Below are 19,642 nucleotides of genomic sequence, written 5' to 3'. Positions count from 1 at the left end.
GTTGCATCATTTCTTCCTTCCCACCCCATGTTTCCCCAGTCCACTTTAGTATGTATCTCTTATTCTAGTATACAGATAATGCCTAATAGTATATTCTCTCAGTCACAAAAGGACAAATACTGCATAACACCACTATTATAAAACAGAACTGAGATGGGGGTTGGGGGGGAATGAAGAAAAGAGGGGATAAGCATGAAAAGAAAAGAAGGGAATAGATGAAGGAAAAAGGGGTTTGAAAAGAATATATAAAAAAAGAATATATGATTAGACATTATTTGTAAGACAACATCCTGTGGGTTTTAATGGCAGTACATGCGAGGCAGTAAATGACACAGAAGGAGATTGCTCATCTTTCCCCCACAGCGCTTATTCTGGTGGATTTGAACTACTTACCTTTGGGGTTACCGCTAAGCTACCAGAGCTCCTTGTAACCCGAAGTATGTTGTTGTTGTGTGCTGTTAAATTGACTACGGCTCAGAGCGACCCTGCGAACAATGTGTTCTACCCTTGCCCTATCCTGTGTCATCCTCATCATCCCTAATAAACTTGACCTTACTGCTACAGCATCTGCATCCATTCATCTTATTGAGGATCCTCTTGTGTTGCACTGATCCTCTATCTCTCCACATACAATGTCTTTTTCCAAGGACTGGATCCTTCTAACAACATGCCCAAAATATGTGAGATGAAGTTTCACCGTCCTTGCCTCTGAGGGGCACCCTGGTTGCCTTTTCGCCAAAATATATTTGGTTGTTCTTTGACAGTCCAAGGGATATTCAGTACTCTTCTCCAACATCATAATTCAAGGTCACCAATTCTTCTACAATCTTTATTCATCGTCAAGCTTTCATAAGTATATTGTTGTTTGCCATTGAGTCAGAACCAACCCATAGCTGACCCTCTAGTGAGTTTTCAGAGGCAGTAAATTGCACAGGACCAGATGGCACATCCTTCTTTCACTGATCAGATGTATTGTACAAGAAGTAATTGGAAAGACCGAGGCTTGAATCAGGCACACCTTAATCTTTGCACTGCTATTGTTGCTCCTTAACACCTTGGAGAGGTCCTTGGAAGCAGATTTTCCAAATACCGAATTTCTAATTTCTTTTTATTTTTTTCCCTTCTAATTTCTTAAGGTCTCAAGGGTGTAGATTGTGGATCCAAGCAAAATGAAATCACCAGCAAATACAGTCTTCTCTCCATCTATTATGATGTTGCCTGTTATCCCATTGATGAGGATTTTTGTCTTCCTAATGTTGAGGTGTAATCCATATTGAAGGCTATAGTCTTTGATCTTCTGTGGTAAATGTTTCAAGACTTCCTCACTTTCAGCAAGCAAGATTGTGACATTTACATAATTCAGGTTTTGATGAGTCTCTCTTCCATCCTGATGCCACATTCTTCTTCTTCTAGTCTAATTTCTCTAATTATTTATTCCAAACAGAGTAAAGAAACAGTTTATGGTTTAAGAACAAGAAAGATGCGTGTCAAAGCTGTGTGCTTTCTCCAAACCTATTCAATCTGTGTATCTGTAGGTAGAACAGTTAGTATTTACAACATATATTTTGGGAGAGACACAATAGAATTCATAATATCCCCTTTGCTCTTTGACCCACCTCATTGTTGGGCTAAAGGGCAAAAGGAATGACCAATATTTAATCCATTTAGCATGAAAGATGGGGGTGGAGGTGGGCGGGGAGCATTTGGACGTAAAAGTGACAGAGCCTGGCTGTCCCCAGGGAAGACTTGTAGAGTTAAGTAAGGACAATCCTGGCTTTATTCCATGTCCTTAAACTGGAGCCCATGTCTCTGAATTCAGGGGAAAGTTCATGAAGAGGGATTTTACTTTATTTTTCTGGTATCCAGAGACCTCTTAAGGGCCTAAAACACTCCTTGGGGATGTGTAGGAAAATGAATCTAAATTTTTGGAGTTTATTTCACCAATTATTTAATTTCATTATTTTCTCTATTTCCTTTCAAAGTATGTTTAGGATAATTTACTATGAAAGAGTCCTGCTTAGTAGAACCAAGAGCATAAACAGGAGATAAAAGTATACACATGGGGAATGGGGGAATGTGATGAACCAGACAAGTTTTGCTAGAGAATTTGCTGTGATTGGAACATTTGGCTCTGATCATTCTGGAAGCTGAAGAGAAATATGAAAAGCCACAGTGATGCTGCCTGATAAAAATATGCTGGTATTTTCTGGTGGGGATGTGGAATTTTTAGAGTGTTAAAATCGAAGAGGAATCTACCCCACAAGTCCTATCAGAGTGGCACTGAATGCATTAGTGGGTTTTTGTTTTTACAGACCTGTTGGAAACCATTGTTTCCCCTTCTTCTGGATGAGTGTTCTACATTCCCAATCAAATTCTCAAAAGACTAACCTCCCAGATGCCTGGGTGATGTGGAAGGATTTGCCGTTTTGGGGATCACAGCCTCACCTCCAGCTCAAGGTCCCCATTCTAAATGTTTCACAGTCAGTGCTCTCAGAGAAGTCTGATACTGTTCTGTGAGGTGTTCCCCCGTTTTTACTCGACTTGTTTTGTTAAACTGTAAACTTCTTGATGATTGCGGTAGCTTTTTGTTTTGTTTTTGCTATTCATCAATGCTGGACCATAATATTTAAAAAATACTAAACCTTGGAGAAGGACATCATGCTTGGGAGGGTGGAGGGACGGCGCAGGAGGGGAAAGCCCTCTATGAGGTGGATTGATTCAGTGACTGGGATAATCGGGATGGGAGTGTCAGAGACAGTGCGATTGGCACAGGACAGAGCAGAGTTTAGGGCTGTTGTACATAGGGTCGCTATGAGTCGCAAGCGACTCGACGGCACATAACAACAACAACAACAACAACAAATCTTTAATTATCTCTCAATTGAATTTGCTGGGGAAATCAGAGCAGATACAAGACTTGATCTCAAAATCTCACCTGGGACTTCATTGTTGGGAAATCCTGATTCCGCTGTTTACAAATGCTCAACTTTTATTTTCTATTTTATTAAAATTGGACATTTAGTGACCCAGGTTTCCACGGCTGTGAATTTTTATGGAGGCAAACTGCCATAGCTGTCTCCTGTGGAGCAACTGGTTGATTTGGACTGACCTTGTAGGTGGAAAACGGCAGCTTTTGGCTTTTTTTCATTATGAGACAATTGAGTGGAGACAAGGATTGAATCTTTTAAATGTACTTTTTTCAGAGGCTACTTGTCTGAGAGAAAATGAGCAGCATGGATGTCTTAAAGACCATTTCCTGATCTCTCAGAATCAGGCCAGGCTTACTAGGAGGATGGTCAAGGGGAGTAGGTAAGGGGAAAGGAGGTGGGAAGGGACCCAGAGAGAGGTAGCCCGGGCTGTTTGTCCCATGGTGTCCCTTCATGTGATGGTTGTCAGGTTTCCAATGCTTCCTTGCTGATGATTCATTCTTTGTCAGTGTTTTCATGCCATGGTGACTTGATCACAAATACTTAGTTCCTGAATAACAGTCTCACAGCTTGCTCATCAAACAGGTTAATAAACTTTACACAGACTACTTTTATTATCACCCTTTTGTACATAGAGTCACTATGAGTTGCAGGCAATTCAATGGCACTTAACAACAACAACAACAACAACAACAACAAACTTCGACAACTATGACGAGCATCCTAAACTTGGGTAACTATTTACTACTATCCTAAACTCAGCACAAGATCATCAGTCAACATTATGATTTTCCTCTTTATCATTTATTACCTTTTCACTTACCATTTTAAATATTATGTCTTTAACTTAACTTTGTTTCTCTCCTTTCTGGATATAAGATTCATAAAGCCAAGTTGGAGGAAGCAAGCATAGCTAATTTTCCCAGAACTGATGAGAGATTTAACTCGTGGATTGAAGAATCATCCCCAGTCTCAGGGTGCGCAAATGCAAGACTGGATGCTGCCTGGAACACACCCAAGGCAAATAGAACAATGTTAAAAATAAGAGAGAGAGAAAAGATCCCCAATCCAATACCAAACCGACTGCTGGTGAGTCTATTCCAATTCACAGTGATGCTATAGGACAGAGTAGACCTGTCTTATAAGGTTTCCAAGACTACAAGTCATAGCAGAAGAAGACTACCACATCTTCTTCCCATGGTGGGTTCAAACTCTTGACTCTGTGGTGAGCATCGTAGCTCTTTAACCACTCACCACCAGAGCTCCTTCTATAGAAACCAGAAGACCATAAAGTGGCTTTCAAGTCCCAGGGGAGAGAAACTGGTCTGGACACAATTCGGAATCTACTATGCCCTGGCTACTTAATGTGTGTGGTCCAAGGACCAGCTGCACCAGAGTCAGCTGGAAGCTCGTGAGGGGTAAAGCTTTCCAATGTTGGTAGGTCTCCTGAATTGCTGTGTGACTGACTGAGGTCCCACGTGACAGAGCAGAACTGCCCTGTTGGGTTTTCTAGGCGGTCATCTTTACAGGGGGAGGTTGCTAAGCCTGGAGTTCCGGGGTGAGTTCAAGCTGCCAACCATGTGGTGATTAACTGAGCCCCTAAGCAGGGCTCTTGGAATGCTATTTGAGACTTAACATGGTTCCTGTCAGTGGTTTTACAGGCACAACAGGTGTTCTCTTTTTTAAAAAAATGGTGATTTTTTTTTTAAATTACTGGTTTATTTACAAATTAGAATACATCGTTTTTGAGAACAGATTCTTCCAATTTCCCTCCCCCCAATCAAATTATACAATTCCATGAGCTCAACAGGTGTTTTCTATAAACTGCTTCTGAATCCCTGAGCTAAACTATCTTTCAAAGTAAAAACAAAACAAAATTTTTTTTGAAGAAGCAAAGACAGATATCCCTGTTGAAAATAAACAAAACAAAACAAAACAAAAAACAAACACCATCCCAAATCACTGAAATTAGAAAGAAATGGAATCTATAGGAAAGGAGAGAGACAGCAAAGAACTAGGTAGCAAAGAAATTGGTAAGCTGCACCAACTGAGTCTTAATCACAAGGAATTGTGTTGCCAACCCAAAGGCATGTAGTTTGGATTCACCAGCTGACCCACAGAAGAAATGGGCGGGCAGTCTCCTCCTATTCAACTTACTGCCTCTGAAAGAGTCACGCTGAGGGTCAGTTAGGGTCAAGTTGAGTCCTAATAAACCACCACTTAACGACAACAACAAAAGAACTGAAGAGAGGTCTGAAGGCATAGCCCTTAGAGAGTTTGATGGCAACCCAAAGGCCACTCTTCTCCAATGGTTTGAATCTACCCACAGCTTCTCAGCAGAAAGACAATCTGTTCCTGTGAAGTTTATAGCTTCTGGCACCTAATGGAAGATCAGCTATGAGTTGGCATTGACATGACAATAATGATCCAAGTTGGGAAAGAACTGAAGCTTTAACTATCAGGATCATACAATAATACTAAGAAGAGGACACTAACACACAGGAAATGAGAGAACAGGTAGGCACCCTAAGAATTAGGAAAAAAATCCATTCTAGTGAGGTGTAATGATGTCATTTTGAGGAGTAAGATGTGTCTGATTCAGGCCACAGTCTTTCTGATCACGTGTTATCTTCTGAGAGCTGGACAATGAATAAGGATGACAAAAAAAGAATTGATGCCTTTTTTTTACTTTTTAAAAAAATTATTATTAATTTCATTGAAAATTTGCAGAGACTTTGGGTTTCCATTCATTCATTGTTGCATTTTTCTCCCCTCCCAATCCTCCTCCCTAGTACACTACCCTCTTGGAAAAGTAAAAGAAAAATTCTTTCATTGTTTTACAAAGCCTCCCACAGGTCCACTCTACCATGTAGCCTTTGCTCTAGACACCTGTCATGACAAAAATACCTAATCACATATCCTTTTTAAACAGTTTTCTCTCTCATCTGTTTCAATGCAGTATACATTATTGAACTTATCTTTCTCAGTCTCCCCCTCAACCCCAGTGTCAGTCCTGTTTTACAACAGTGGCACCATACATTATTTGTCCTTTTGTGACTGAGATAATTCACTTAGCATGAATTGATACCTTTGAGCTGTGGTGTTGGAGAAGAACACGTGTATGACTAAGAGAACAGATATGTCTTGGAGAGGGTAGAGTCAGAGTGCTGTTTGGAAGCAAGAATGATGAGGCTTCACCTCACATCCTTATATGTGTCAGGAAGTGTGAGGAAGGGACAGGATAGAGCAAGGCTCAGATCTTTTGTTCATTGGTCACTATGAGTCATACTCAATGGCACCTAACAACAAGTGTGGAATTTAGGGAACTCTGGTGGCCTAGTGGGCAGGGAGTTCCATTGCCAGCTTAGAAGTGAGCAATTCAAATACACCAGGTATTGTGAGGTAGAACAATACAGTCTCTTCACATGCAACTTTTAGCCTCTGAAAACCTGCTGGAGGATCCACTATGAGCCCGTTCAGACTCAACAGCAGTGAGTTGGCTTGGTTAGTCTGGAATTTCTTATTATTCTTTTTGAGTGGTTTCAAGGAAGTATTTTTATTTCTCTGAGCCTAAATTTCCTCATCTGTGGAAGGAGTTTATCTTTAACAGCAGTTTCAAACTTTTTCTGATGAAAATTATGCCTTTTTTTCTCTCTGGTTAGTGAGTGCAACCTGATATTTTCTATTCCTTATTTTTTAAAAAGCATTGCTATGAATCCACATAGATTTGCCGAGGACAAAATGAGATGTTCTCGAAAGTATTATTTGGTTCTAACCACCTATAAGTAATTCTTTGTGGTAAATGTTAAACTACATAATGGTAAATGTTAAACCATGTGCACTTAACTGAATAATTGGTTCTTGCACGTCAGATTCACTAGTTGTTTTAGTTTCCAGTGCCCATGGCTCCAACGTCGCCCAGTGACTCAAACCTGAATCCCCCCAACATCTTCCTTTGTTGCCTCCCATGCACACTGAATCATCTCATCTTGCTCTGTCTACATTTCCCATATCTTTTGACTATCCACTCTTCTCCTCAGTTTCTACCTTCCCCATGCAACCTGTAAGCAATGAAGACAGATTCCAATGTGGCTGACAAGACAGACGGAAAATACATTTTTATTACCATTTGCATCCGTTGTCTTGGATCCTACTTCTTTTGGATTTAAAATGATAGGTAGTTTGCGAGGTTCCATCCAGTCAACTAAAACACATAGCGACCCTGTGAACACCGGATCTGAATCTTGCCCTATCCACTACCACCCTCACCAGCTTGGATATGCTCAAGCACATGCTTACAGTCACTGTGCCACTCCGTTTTTCTGTCTGTCTTTCTCTGATCATCTACATTTCTCAGCATTCTTCCAAAGTCTAGTCTCTTTCTGACAAATGCCCAAAGTATGTGAGATGAAGTTTAACCAATCTTGTCTCTAAAAAGCCTCCTGTATGCATTTCTTCCAAAACAGACTTGTTGGTTTTGTGGGTTTGTTTTCTTCTTCAGTCCATTGGATGTTCAGTACTCTTCTCCAGCACCGCAACGCAAAGGCAGTGATTCTCCTGCCTCCTTATTCACTGTCCAACATTTAGATTCATAGGAAACAATTGAAAATGCCATGACTTGAATCAGGTGGACCTTAGTCTTTAAACAGATATCCTTGCTCTTTAGCACTTTGGAGAGTTTTTTGACAATATATTTCTAGGGCAGCATGTCATTTGATTTCTTGACTGCTGTTACAATTAGTATTGATTATGGATCCAGGTAAAAGAAATAATTGACAATTTCAATCTTTTTCCCCCCTCATTTATCATGTTGTTTTTCTATTGGTTCATTGGTGAAGATTTTTGTTTTCTTGATCTTGAAATGTAACCCATATTGAAAGCTGTCCTCAATCTATGTACGAAGATAGTGAAAGAACTTCAATAATAGAGAAAACAAAATGTATATGAATGATTGCATAAAACACAGTATACACAAAAAATTTAAAATATATTGAATGACATTTGTATGCAATGAAATTCTGTTTTCTTTTTAAAAATAGCATAGATTGATGCAGTAGCTGTATCATTGGGCTTGGGCCTGTCAGAGGTTGTCAGGAAGCATGATAGAGCAAGATTCCACTATAGATTTTCTGTGAGTCATAGACACCTTGACAGCACATAACTACAACCACCTTAAGTTCCAAGTGATGTTTTTATCCTGGAGGCGGGGCTCTATGAGGAGAAATGTGGGGTCAAGATTGGTGGACGATTTATCAACAATCTGCGTTATGTGGATGACACAACCCTGCTTGCTGAAACTGAAGAGGACCTGAAGCGCCTGCTGCAGAGTGTCAAGGACTGCAGCCTACAATATGGATTGAGGCGCAATGTCAAGAAGACAAAGATTCTCACCACTGGACCAATCGGCAGCATCAGGATGGATGGTGAAGAGATTGAGATTGTACACAGCTTTAGTTTGCTTGGTTCCATAGTCAACAGTCTTGGCACTAGCAGCCAGGAAATCAAAAGGCGCATTGCCATGGGAAAGACTGCTGTTAGGGACCTCTCCAAAGTGCTGAAGAGCAATGGTATCTCTTTGGAGACTAAGGTGCGTCTGATACAGGCCATGGTCTTCACAATCACCTGTTATGCATCAGAGAGTTGGACAATGACCAAGGAGGATAGAAGGAGAATTGATGCCTTTGAGCTGTGGTGCTGGAGAAGAGTATTGAGGATACCATGGACTGCTAGGAAAACAAACAGATTTGTCCTGGAGAGGGTTAAACCGGGTGGCTCCTTGGAGGCAAGGATTCTGAGGCTCCGTCTAACATACTTTGGACATGTTGTGAGGAGAGACCGGTCCTTGGAGAGGGACATCATGCTTGGGAGGGTGGAGGGACAGCGCAGGAGAGGAAGGCCCTCTATGAGGTGGATTGATTCAATGACTGGCATAATTGGGATGGGAGTGTCAGAAACAGTGTGTTTGGCACAGGACAGAGTGGAGTTTAGGGCTGTTGTACATAGGGTTGCTATGAGTCGCAGGCGACTCGACGGCACATAACAACAACAACATCTGCTTATGTCATTTAGGACGATAGCCAATAATTACTTAAAATATAACATATATGGATGATTTTATAAAGCACAAAGTACATATACAAAACACGATTTATATGAATAATCATATGCAAACCAATGAGAATTTTTTTAAAAAACAAACACATTGAATAGTATCTATTTCCATACAACAAAGTTAGAGTACAACTTTGCAGAGCAAAATCCAAATCAATTTTCTTTTAGTTGGTTCCAGCACATAGCTAGGTTTTAGAAGAAGAGAATAACTTTTTCCTGAGGCACTTATGGGGGCACTCAACCCACCCATATTTCAGTTAGCAGCCAAGTGTGTCAATGTTTGCACCGCCTAGGCTCTTGCAAGGCATGTTTTGCCCCTGTCTCATTGTGCATCTGAGATTATTCTTCTTCCCTCTGTTTCCACATTGTTTGACTTCCATTTCCTCCAGGGTCTGCAGTTCTCATGACTTTGCACTTGCTACTTTTTGTCTCCTGGAAGGGTTATTCTACAAGTAAGAACATGGATGTTCAGATGGACATTTCATCTGTTTCCTCACTTAGGAAACATCTAGAAGCCCCGTTCAGCAGAGGATGGCAACAACAAGGCTCTAGAATCAGACAGATTGAACTTAAGATTTTATCTTCACCAGATAACAGCTGTGTGACTTTGGTCAAATGTCTCCATTTCTCAGTCCTTGTTTTCTTCATCTATAAAATGGGGATAATGGTGGAACTTCTATCATTGGGTGTTTATGAGGATGAAATGATTTGACAGATGTGAAATTCTCACTACAGAGTCTGCTACGTAATAAGCATTGAATAAATATCCAGTACTATGTTGTTGTTAGGTGCCATCGAGTTGATTATGACTCATAGAGACCCTATAAACACAAATCTGAACCCTGTCCTATCCTGTGCCATCCTCACAATCTCTGACACACTTAAGCCCATTGCTGCAGTCACTGTGTCAGTCCACCTGATTGAGGGTCTTTCTCTCCTTTGCTGTCCCTCCACCTTTTGAAGCATGGTGTCCATGTCCTTCTCCAAGGACATGCTCTTAGCAGTATACCCAGAGTATTCCAATAAAGTTTCACTATGCTTGCTACCAAGAGCAATGTGGCTTCATCCTTCTCCAAGACACATCTGTTTGTTCTTTTGGAAGCTCATGGGATATTCAGTACTTTTCTCCAAAACCACAGTTCAAAGGCATCATTTTTTCTTCTGTCATTCTTATTTCTTATCCAGCTTTTATGATGGAAAAGGCCATGTTGTGAATCAGGTGCACCTTAGTTCTCAAAGTAACACCATTGCTCCTCAGTAATTTGGAGATGTCTCTGACTGCGGACTTTTCCAGTGCAATACATCTTCTGAGCTCCTGACTGCTAGTACCAATGTATCTAAGTAAGATGAAGTCACTGATAGCTTCAGTCTTTTCTCCGTCTATCATGATGTGGGCCATTTGTCCAGGGGTGAGAAGTTTTGTTTTCTTGACATTGAGGTACAATCCATATTGAAGCTTTCATTCTTTGATCTTTTGCAACAAGTGCTTCAAGTCCTCCTCACTGTCGGTGAACTAGGTTGAGTCCTCTGCATACCAAAGCTTATCGATGATCCTGATGTCATATTCTTCTTCATAGAGTCCAGCTTCTCAAATAATTTGCACAGCATACAGTTTGAATAGGTATGTAGAAAGGCTTCAGCTGTGAAATGTACCTTTCTCAGTTTTAAACCATGTTCTCTTACTCTGAATAGGTATGGAGAAAGGATTGTTCTCCACTTGATGGCAATCAACAACAACAACAACATTGTTCCCCTCCTCTATTCACACAACAGCTTCTTGATGTTTGTGTGGATTCTTCATAAGCACAATTGAGCACTCCAGGATTCTCATTCTTTTTAATGTTTTCCATACTTGTTATGATCTACACAGCCAAATGTCTTTGCATAGTCAATAAAGCATAAATAAACTTTATATTTATATGTATGTGGTTGTTGTGTTGTTGTTAATTGTCATCAAGTTGAGCACGACTCAGAATGTCTCAATGAACAAAAACCCTGAAACTTTTCTATAACTATTGTCATTTCTCAAAGTTCATAGAGTTTCCAGAGGCATGTTGTTTAGGAAGTGGATGCCACTGTGGTTGTGTTAGTTATTATCATTAATTGGCTGTATTATTGTCTCTTTGGATTTAAATCTAATGTGGTTATAAAAATGACAACACAAATAATTAATCTATAAATATAGAACCACTTCAAGGGTGGACAGTGAATTACTTAGACCAGGGCAAGGACAAATAGAAGTTGTGTGAAATTTAAAGAGAGTCAAGAAGAACATTTGTTAACCAGATTAATAAGGTCAGAAAGAAGGATGGAGCTATTTTTAACTAACTTACTCTTATGTAATGCAGTTTTTGAGGTGGAAAGGATGTTAGGCACAACCTAGATCTCATAGATATTGAGACTGTGGGAGTTCAGAGGAACTGAGCGTGACTTACCGGGACCATCAGTGGCATAGGGGGATTCAAGGGTGACACGTAGTTCAGGTAGGAACTCAGGTCAGTAGACTCTACCATTTTCTTTGCACTGTGCAGCTTGGTCCTGTAGCCCTGTCAGTTCCCCACTTTCAGAGGGCAACGCCAGGTCACAGAGTTGTGATTAACAGCATCGTTGATGGTGACAGTGTTCTGTCCCCAGTCATGCTTCTGATGCTGGCAGTTTTGGGGCCTCACACCTCTCTTTTGGGGTTTGTGGTAGTTTTAGGGGGGCATTTGTAAGGATATAGTAATTGCACTGTTTTCAATACAGGAAATTAGAGATTCCAAAGCAACACTGTCTTACCTCCACCTTCCCCAAATCAAAACAACCTTATCTCTTATGAAGCTTTTTCCATCCTTCTTGTTGGTAGGTACAACTCATAGAGACCTTGTGAACCCTGTCAGATCTCACAATCTCCGACACAATCAAGCCCATTGCTGCGGCCTCTGTACTATACATGGGGTTGAGGGTTTTCCTCTCCTTCTCCTTGTCTCTACCCTTCTAAGTGTGATATTCCTTTAGAAAAAAAAAAAAGAATAACCTCCTAGCAACATTTTCCTCTAGAGTGAGTGATATCATCTCCTTTAGTCCCCATTGTGTCCTGTTAGCTTTATATCCCAGTACTAGTGCTCGGCTGGGTTCCCCAGACGAACAAAACCGCGGAAATGTATCAACATTCAGATATTATTGTTAGGTTCTATTAAATTGGCTTCTACACATTTACAACAGAGCAAATCCCTGCCCAGTCTTGCCCCGTCCCGACAATCTCTGCTGTGCTTAAATCCATTGCTGCAGTCACTGTGTCAGTCCACATCCTTGATGTTCTTCCTCTTTCTTCACCGGTTTTGTACTTTCACAAGCATACTGACCTTCCCTGGGTCCTGGCACCTCCTGATAACGTCTCTAAAACATGTGAGGGGAAGTTGCACCATCTTCGCTTCTCACCTCATTGCCATCCAGTTGGAACTGATTCATCACTGACCCTCTAGCAGGTTTTCAGAGACCATAAATTGCATGGGAAGAGACTGTCTGTATTTGTCTTGAGTAGTAGTTGGTAGATTTGAACCACCAGAGAGGTGCAGTGTTTGGGTTAGCAATTCAGTTTCCTATGGATTACTTCTCCAGAGCTCCCGTAAAGAGTATATTGTTGTTAGGTTTTGGTGAGCCAAGTATGACTCACATCAACCCTATGAGCAACAGATTTATACTGTCCTATCCTGTGCCATCCTCATCAACTCTGACATACTTCAGTCAACTGTTGTGTGTCAATCCATGTAATAGAGAGTTTTTCTCATCTTTGCTGACCCTCCACCTTTCCAAGCATGATGTCCTTTACCAAGAAATAGCCCCTCCTAAGAATATGCCAAAACAGTGTGAGGTGAAGCTTTGTCATCTTTGCATCCAAGGAGCTCTCTGGCTGCACTTCCTTCAAGATAGATCTGTTTGTTCTTTTTACAGTCAACACTACAACTCAAACGCATCAGCTCTTCTTCTGTCATCCATATTCATTGTCCAGTTCTCAGATGCATAGCAAGATGTTAAAAAAAAATGGCCTAAGTCAGGAGCTCCTTAGCCTTTAAACTGATACCATTGCTCCTTAGTATTTTGAAGAAGTCCTTGACTTAGTGCAATATGTATTTTGATTTCATGATTACAAGGGTGTTGATAGTGGGTCCAAGAAAGATGAAATCATTGACAATTTCATTCTTTTCTCCTTCTTTCATGATGCTCCCTATTCAGTCAGTAGTGAGGGGTTTCATCCTTTTGATGTTGAGATGTAATCCATACTGTAGTCTTTGATTTTCTTCAACAAATGTTTCAAATCCTCTCACCTTCTGCAAGCAAGATTGTGTTATCCAAATGATACAGCTCTGTTGATGAATCTTCCTCTGATCCTGATGCCACACTCTTCTTATAAAGTCCAGCTTCTTGAAGAATTTGCTCAGAATACAGATTAAATAATTATAGAGAAAGGACACATTCCTGATGCAGAACATTTTTTTAAGAGTATGTTGTGTACTGTCGACTTGGAACCAACGCAGAGTTCATCTTCCAGTGAGTTTTCAGAGGCAATAATTCACATGGGAGGAGACTGTCCATCTTCCTTCCTGAGGGCAGCTGAAGAATTCAATCCACGTTCTTTTGGTTTGGCAGTGGAGTTCTTTACCACTAGGCTACTAGAGTTTAAAGGTATTTATTTCAAAGAAGTATCTCATTCCATTGTGGAGACAAGCAATTCTCAAATCCATGGTTCAGATGTCAGGCTGGAGGCTTCTCCTGACTTATGGGATGAGGCCAAAATACATAAATAAGGCAGCAGTTTGTTGACTCACAGAACTTCAGGAGCTAGTGAATCCAAAATCCACAGCTTGGGCAGCAGGCTGATGGCTCACATTAGATCTTAAAGTGGAAAAGGATTATGTAATGTCTGCCACACCACGGATTATCATGACCTGGTCACAATGACATATAATCTCAACTGTCACAACCAGTGGCACTTGAGGATTGTGTGTGACTTGCCTCTGGAGGCTAGGATTGTCTTTGAATATTGCATTATAATGCAAATAGTAATGAAATTATTGTCGTTAGGTGTTATTGAGCTAACTGTGATTACAGTGGAACAGCAGGTAGAAACCTTCTGTGCTGCACCACCTTCACAATCTTTGCAGCTGCTTCGCCTCATTTTGCATTTTGCTATATCAACAAATGAGACACCTTTGTCTGATGAAAGCTTTTATTCCATCCACATAATTTAAGTAGATCATAAGGAGTTGTTGTTATGTGTCATTGAGTCGGAACTTACCCATAGCTGACTTTACTTACAGCTGGTTTTCACAGACAGTAAATCACATGAGAGTTGATTGTCCATCTTTGTCCTGTGGAGCAGCTGGAGGATTCAAACCACGTACCTTTGAGTTGGCAGTGCAATTCCTTACCACTAAGCCACTCGAGCTCCCTGAGGCACCTGACTCAGGCCATGGTCTTTTCAGTCACTTGCTATGCTTCTGAGAGCTGACCAGTGACTAAGGATGACAGAACAATTGAAGCCTTTGAACGGCGATGTTGGAAAAGAGTGCTGAATATCCCATGAACTGTCAAAAGAACAGAGATGTCTTAGGGAGGTGCAGCCAGAGTGCTCCTTGGAAGCCTTTGCTTGTAGAAGCTTCATCTCACAAACTTTGGGCATGTTGCTAGGAGAGGCTATTCCTTGATAGAAACATTATGTTTGGGAAGGTGCAGAGTAGCAAAAGAGAGGAAGACCTTCAACCAGATGGCTTGAAACAGTAAGTGTAGCAATGACTTGAGTGTGTCAGAGATTATGAGGATGGCTTGGGATAGGACAGTGTTCAGATAGGTTGTTCACAAGGTTGCCAAGAGTCATACTTGACGGAATCTAACCATAACAACAGGAAGGCAGAAAGGGCTTTTTAAGAGATAAGGTTATTTTGATTCTGGAAAGATGGGAGTAGTAATATGTTATTAATTAAAGGCACATAAAGGCCTGTTGCCATGACCATCAGGTTGATTGCCTCTCAGGTGTTAGTGTATAGGACTGCTCTATGGAGTGTTTGTCACTGTAATTTTTGTGGAAGCAGGTCACCTTTCTTCAGCAGTGCCACTAGTTACGATTGAACCACCATCATCATGGTTCGTAGATGAAGGCAATCATTTATGGGCATTATGAGCCTGTTATTATAGTGAGATGCCATTGAGTCTGTTTTCAGCTCCTGTGTTGTTGTTGTGTACCATAGAGTAGGAACTGACCCAGGAGCAGACTCTGGGGTAGGTTTTCAGACATAGTTAATTGCATGGAAGGAGACTGCCCATCCTTCTCTGGCATAGCAGCTTGTGACCTCCGAGTGATCCAGTATTTAAATTTGAGAAGCTGGACTTTTTATGAGGAAGAAGAATGTGGCATTAAGATTGGAAGAAAACTCACCAACAACTTACGCTATGCAGATGATACTATCTTGCTTCCTTAAAGTACATAGAACATGAAACACTTGCTACAGAAAGTAAGATTATAGTCTTCAAATTGTATTGTATCTCAATATCTAGAAAACAAAAATCCACACCCTGGACCAATAAGCAAGCTTATCATTGATGGAGAAAAGATAAATTCTCAATAATTTCATCTTACTTGGATCCACTATCAACACTCTTGGTAGCAGCAACAAAAAAATAAAAAGAAATGTTACATTGAGAATGTCTACAATCAGGGACTTCTCCAAAGTGCTAAAGAGCAAGGATGTCAGTTTAGAGGCTAAGATGCACCCAATCCAAATCATGATATTATCAATTAACTTGCTAGGCATCTGAGAGTTGAATAGTGAATAAAGATGACAAAAGAAGAATACTTGCCTTGGAGTTGTGGTGCTTTGTTGTTGTTGTCAGGTACTGCCTAGTCAAGCACAACTCATAGCATCCCTGTGAACAAAAGATCTGAACCCTGTTATGTCCTGTGGCATCTTTCTACTTGCTGACACACAAAACCCTATTGCAGCAGTCACTGACTTAATCCACCTGGTTGAGGGTCTACCTCTCCTTCTCTGACCATCCACCCTTCCCAGCATCATGTCCTCCTCCATGGAACAGGACTTCCTAGCAACATGTCCAAAGTACTTGAGGCAAAGCTTTATCAATCTTGCCTCCAAATAGCACTCCAGCTGCACCCTCTCCAAGACATACCTGTTTGTCCTCTTGGCCATCCATAGGATGTTCAGTGTTCTTCTCCAACACCACAGCTCAAACGTGTCTATTCTTTTTCTGTTATCCCTATTCATAGTCCAGCTCTCAGATGCGTAGCAAGTAGCCGGAAAGACTATGGCCTGAATCAGACTCATGTTAGTCTTCAAACTTACATCACTGCTCCTCAATAATTTGGAAAGGTCCCTATCTGCAAATTTTCCCAGTATCTCCTTATTTCTTGACTGCTGGTACCAAGGGTGTGGTGCTTTAGAAAAGCACTAAAAATATCTCATGGGTTGATAAGAGAACAAATAAGTAAGTCTTGGAAATGGTGCAGCCAGAATGCTCTTTAGAGGGAAGCGTGGTATAACTTCATCATACTACTTTGGGTATGTTGTTAGGAGGGCCAGTACTTGAAAAAGGACATTGGAAGGGCATGGTTGGAACACTGGAGGGTCAGCAAAGGAGAGGAAGACCCTCAATGAGATAGATTGATACAATGACCATAACAGTCAGCTCTATTGTGGCAGAGATAACGATGACAAAAGATGGTGCAGGATTCAGATCTCTTGTTCATATGGTTGCTGTGAGTCACAGAGAATTTGACTGCATCTAACAACAGTAATCCAGTGAGAGTCTAACTTCCGCATAGGGTTTCCTACAGAGCTCTGCTGTAGGCATAGTCCATAAGGGTGTGGCACTACTACAACAATCACAGGCAGTTTCATCCAGTGCAATGTATGGCCTTGGAAACCCAATGGAAAGCCATGATTTGGTTCTGATTTGTCAGCAATGAGAGGAAACCTTTACAAGAGATCAGATCATTGGGTTGTCTTTTCTTCCATGGAGCAGCAGGTCAGGTTTGAACTGCCAAAATTTAGCAGCCAAGAGCTTTGTCAGTGTGCCACCAGTGCTCTTTATTGAAGGAGTCAACATTTTCTTGAAGTAGCTCTTACTCATGGAAAAGAAAGTTTGCGACCTTGTGTGAACTGCCCAATAATACTAAACACACTCTTATAAGGGATTACTCATGGACTAGTTGTTATGATTTTCTCTTTCTAACATTTATCTCTTGAAAGAATGTAAATGGTGTTAGGGAAGAGCACTGAACATTCCATGGACTGGCAAAAGAACAATAAATATGCCTTGGAGAGAGTGCAGCCTGAGTGCTCTTTGGAGGCAAGGGTGATGAAGCTTTGCATCATATACTTTGGCTATGTTGCAAGGAGTTGCTGTTGCTTGGAGAGGGACATGATGCTGGGAAGGATGGAAGGTCAGTGAAGGACAAGAAGACCCTCAGCCAGGTGGATTGATACGGTGACTGCTGCAGTGGGCTCTTGTGTGTCAGGAAGTGTGAAGATGGTACAGGATAGGACGGGGTTCAGATATGCTGTTCACCGTGAGTCGTACTTGAGTCTACATCATCTAACAAGTTGTTCTGATTTTCTTTTTGATATGTTTTTTATTTAACATAGCAGTGAATACATCACATTTTCTTACATCAGACAATATCATTTCCTTTTCATTGCCAATGAGATCCTGAAAATCATCTGTCTTTTGGAGGATTTGGTTTCCTACGACATCTGTGATACTCTCCATGAGGATACCAATGGTGCTTGGTAGTAAAGAACATTTTGCTAAGTTGTTCTACCATGGGTCCTTGCTCAATGGGTTCATCTTTTACGTCTACTCTGGTTTTCAGCACTTGATCATGTCTTTCTTCACTGCTAGGCACAGGATCTGGCCGAGGGATGGGTTTTGTGTGTTCTTACTGAATGTCCACAGAAGGTTGGTGGCATACTATTGTTCTACCGCCAGATGTCAAAGCAAGCTCCACATTGCAATTACGGTCATCTGGAAGAGAAGAATATATAGATTTTTTACAAACACAATATAAAACTCCCTTTTGAATTGGAAAGAAATGTTTCAAGGCAGTTCTGTTTGGCAATGCCCATTTTAGTGGTGTTGCTTCCATGGTGACTCAAGATGATTAGCAGGTAGTAGGAAAAAGCGGTTAGAAGACAGACTGCTTTAAGGTTTGCTTCCAGCCACACTTTTTTCATCCCTTGACAGCTTCTCATAGCAAACCCAGCATCTTGTCTCAATCTGGGTCCTATAATACACCCTGATTTTCTCTTTTTAACCTTTCTTTCTTGAAAGAATGTTCATGAGGGTCAGAGTCAGAGTCAGAGTCAGAATGTAGAGGTGGTGTCTTCAAAAGGGAAGGATAAATTCTTTTTCTGCTTGTTACCCCTGGATAGTAAAACCAGATGATGCTCTCTCTGAGCAGACAAACCCCTGAGATCTTAAAACACTAAGAAGAGCACTCATGAAAACACTTACCAGGTGTAATGAGAGATGAGATGCAGAGAAGAGAGAACAGGTGGCCTTTGGAGAAGGGGTTTGCTGCTGTTACCATAGCAACAGTGGGAGGAGCTTCCGTTTAGAGGCCTGGCACCACTCCTGCAAGTCACTGAGTCCTCATGTTTGACTAGTGCTGCTTTCCTGTGGTTAGGTTGTAGTTTTGATCTTGGCCCAGCGAAGTTGAGCATGAGTTCTGTGGAGACAAACTGCTCAACTCAGCCCACTTTCAGAAAAACTCTTTGATAAGTCTAGGAAAACATTTCCCACTGAGAGCTCCACTTCACAGTGACAAAACTTTTGGATGATATGGCAGTGGGATCAGAAAGAGTGGGAACAACAGTGTTTGGAAGGATCTCAGCTGTCACCTTTAAGCTTTCTCCTCCCAGAGGATCTGAGTACCCTGTCTCGCTGGCAGGAATCATGCCTTGCTCATCTTTGTACCTCCACTGCTGTTTCTAGTGCTTGGTACTTTAAAATTCTCAAATTCACTGCCCTTGAATCAATTCTGACCCATGACATTCCTCCACTGGGTTTCTGAGTCATAAATCTTAGTGGGAGGAGACTGCCTCCTGTCCTTGGTGTGTGTTGAGTAAATGCTTCTAGATAGATATTCTTTTTTCAGAAGGGAAACCACAGGGAAGAGTAAAGAAGTGTGTGCCAGGGTGGCCAGCCTGCTAGAGGCAGATTCAGAATGAGGAAACTGATGTGACCAGGTAAGAGCATTTCTAGTGCATCATGCTGTCGTTAGGTGCTGTTGAGTTGAGTACGACTCATAGTGACACTATGAACAAAAGATCTGAACCCTGTTCCAGCCTACACCATCTTCACACTTCCTGAAACACAATACCCCATTGCAGGAGTCACCATGTCAATTCACCTTGTTGAAGGTCTTCCTCCCCTTCACCAACCCTTCACCCTTCCCAGCATCATGTTCTTCTCCAAGGAATAGCACCTCCTAACAACATGCCCAAAGTATATGAGGTGAAGCCTCATCATTCTTGCCTCCAAGGAGCATTCTGGCTGTACTCTTTCTAAGACATATCTTTTCATTCTCTTGGCGATCCATGGAATGTTTA

General features: G+C 41.3%; 1 protein-coding gene and 1 pseudogene across 1 annotated transcript in view; one reads left to right on the top strand and one right to left on the bottom strand.

Moving 5' to 3' along the window:
* Nucleotides 1–19,642, top strand: part of ADAMTS12 (ADAM metallopeptidase with thrombospondin type 1 motif, 12) — a 680,205-nt gene that overhangs the window by 126,353 nt on the left and 534,210 nt on the right. The gene's annotated exons all lie outside the window — the stretch shown is intronic.
* LOC102867365 lies at nucleotides 17,749–18,177 on the bottom strand (annotated as a pseudogene).

The sequence above is a fragment of the Elephantulus edwardii genome, unplaced genomic scaffold, assembly GCF_000299155.1.
Source record: "Elephantulus edwardii isolate Elephantulus edwardi_28Jun2011 unplaced genomic scaffold, EleEdw1.0 scaffold00191, whole genome shotgun sequence".
In the NCBI taxonomy this organism is placed as follows: Eukaryota; Metazoa; Chordata; class Mammalia; order Macroscelidea; family Macroscelididae; genus Elephantulus; species Elephantulus edwardii.
This window is presented reverse-complemented; position numbering and strand designations above follow the sequence as displayed.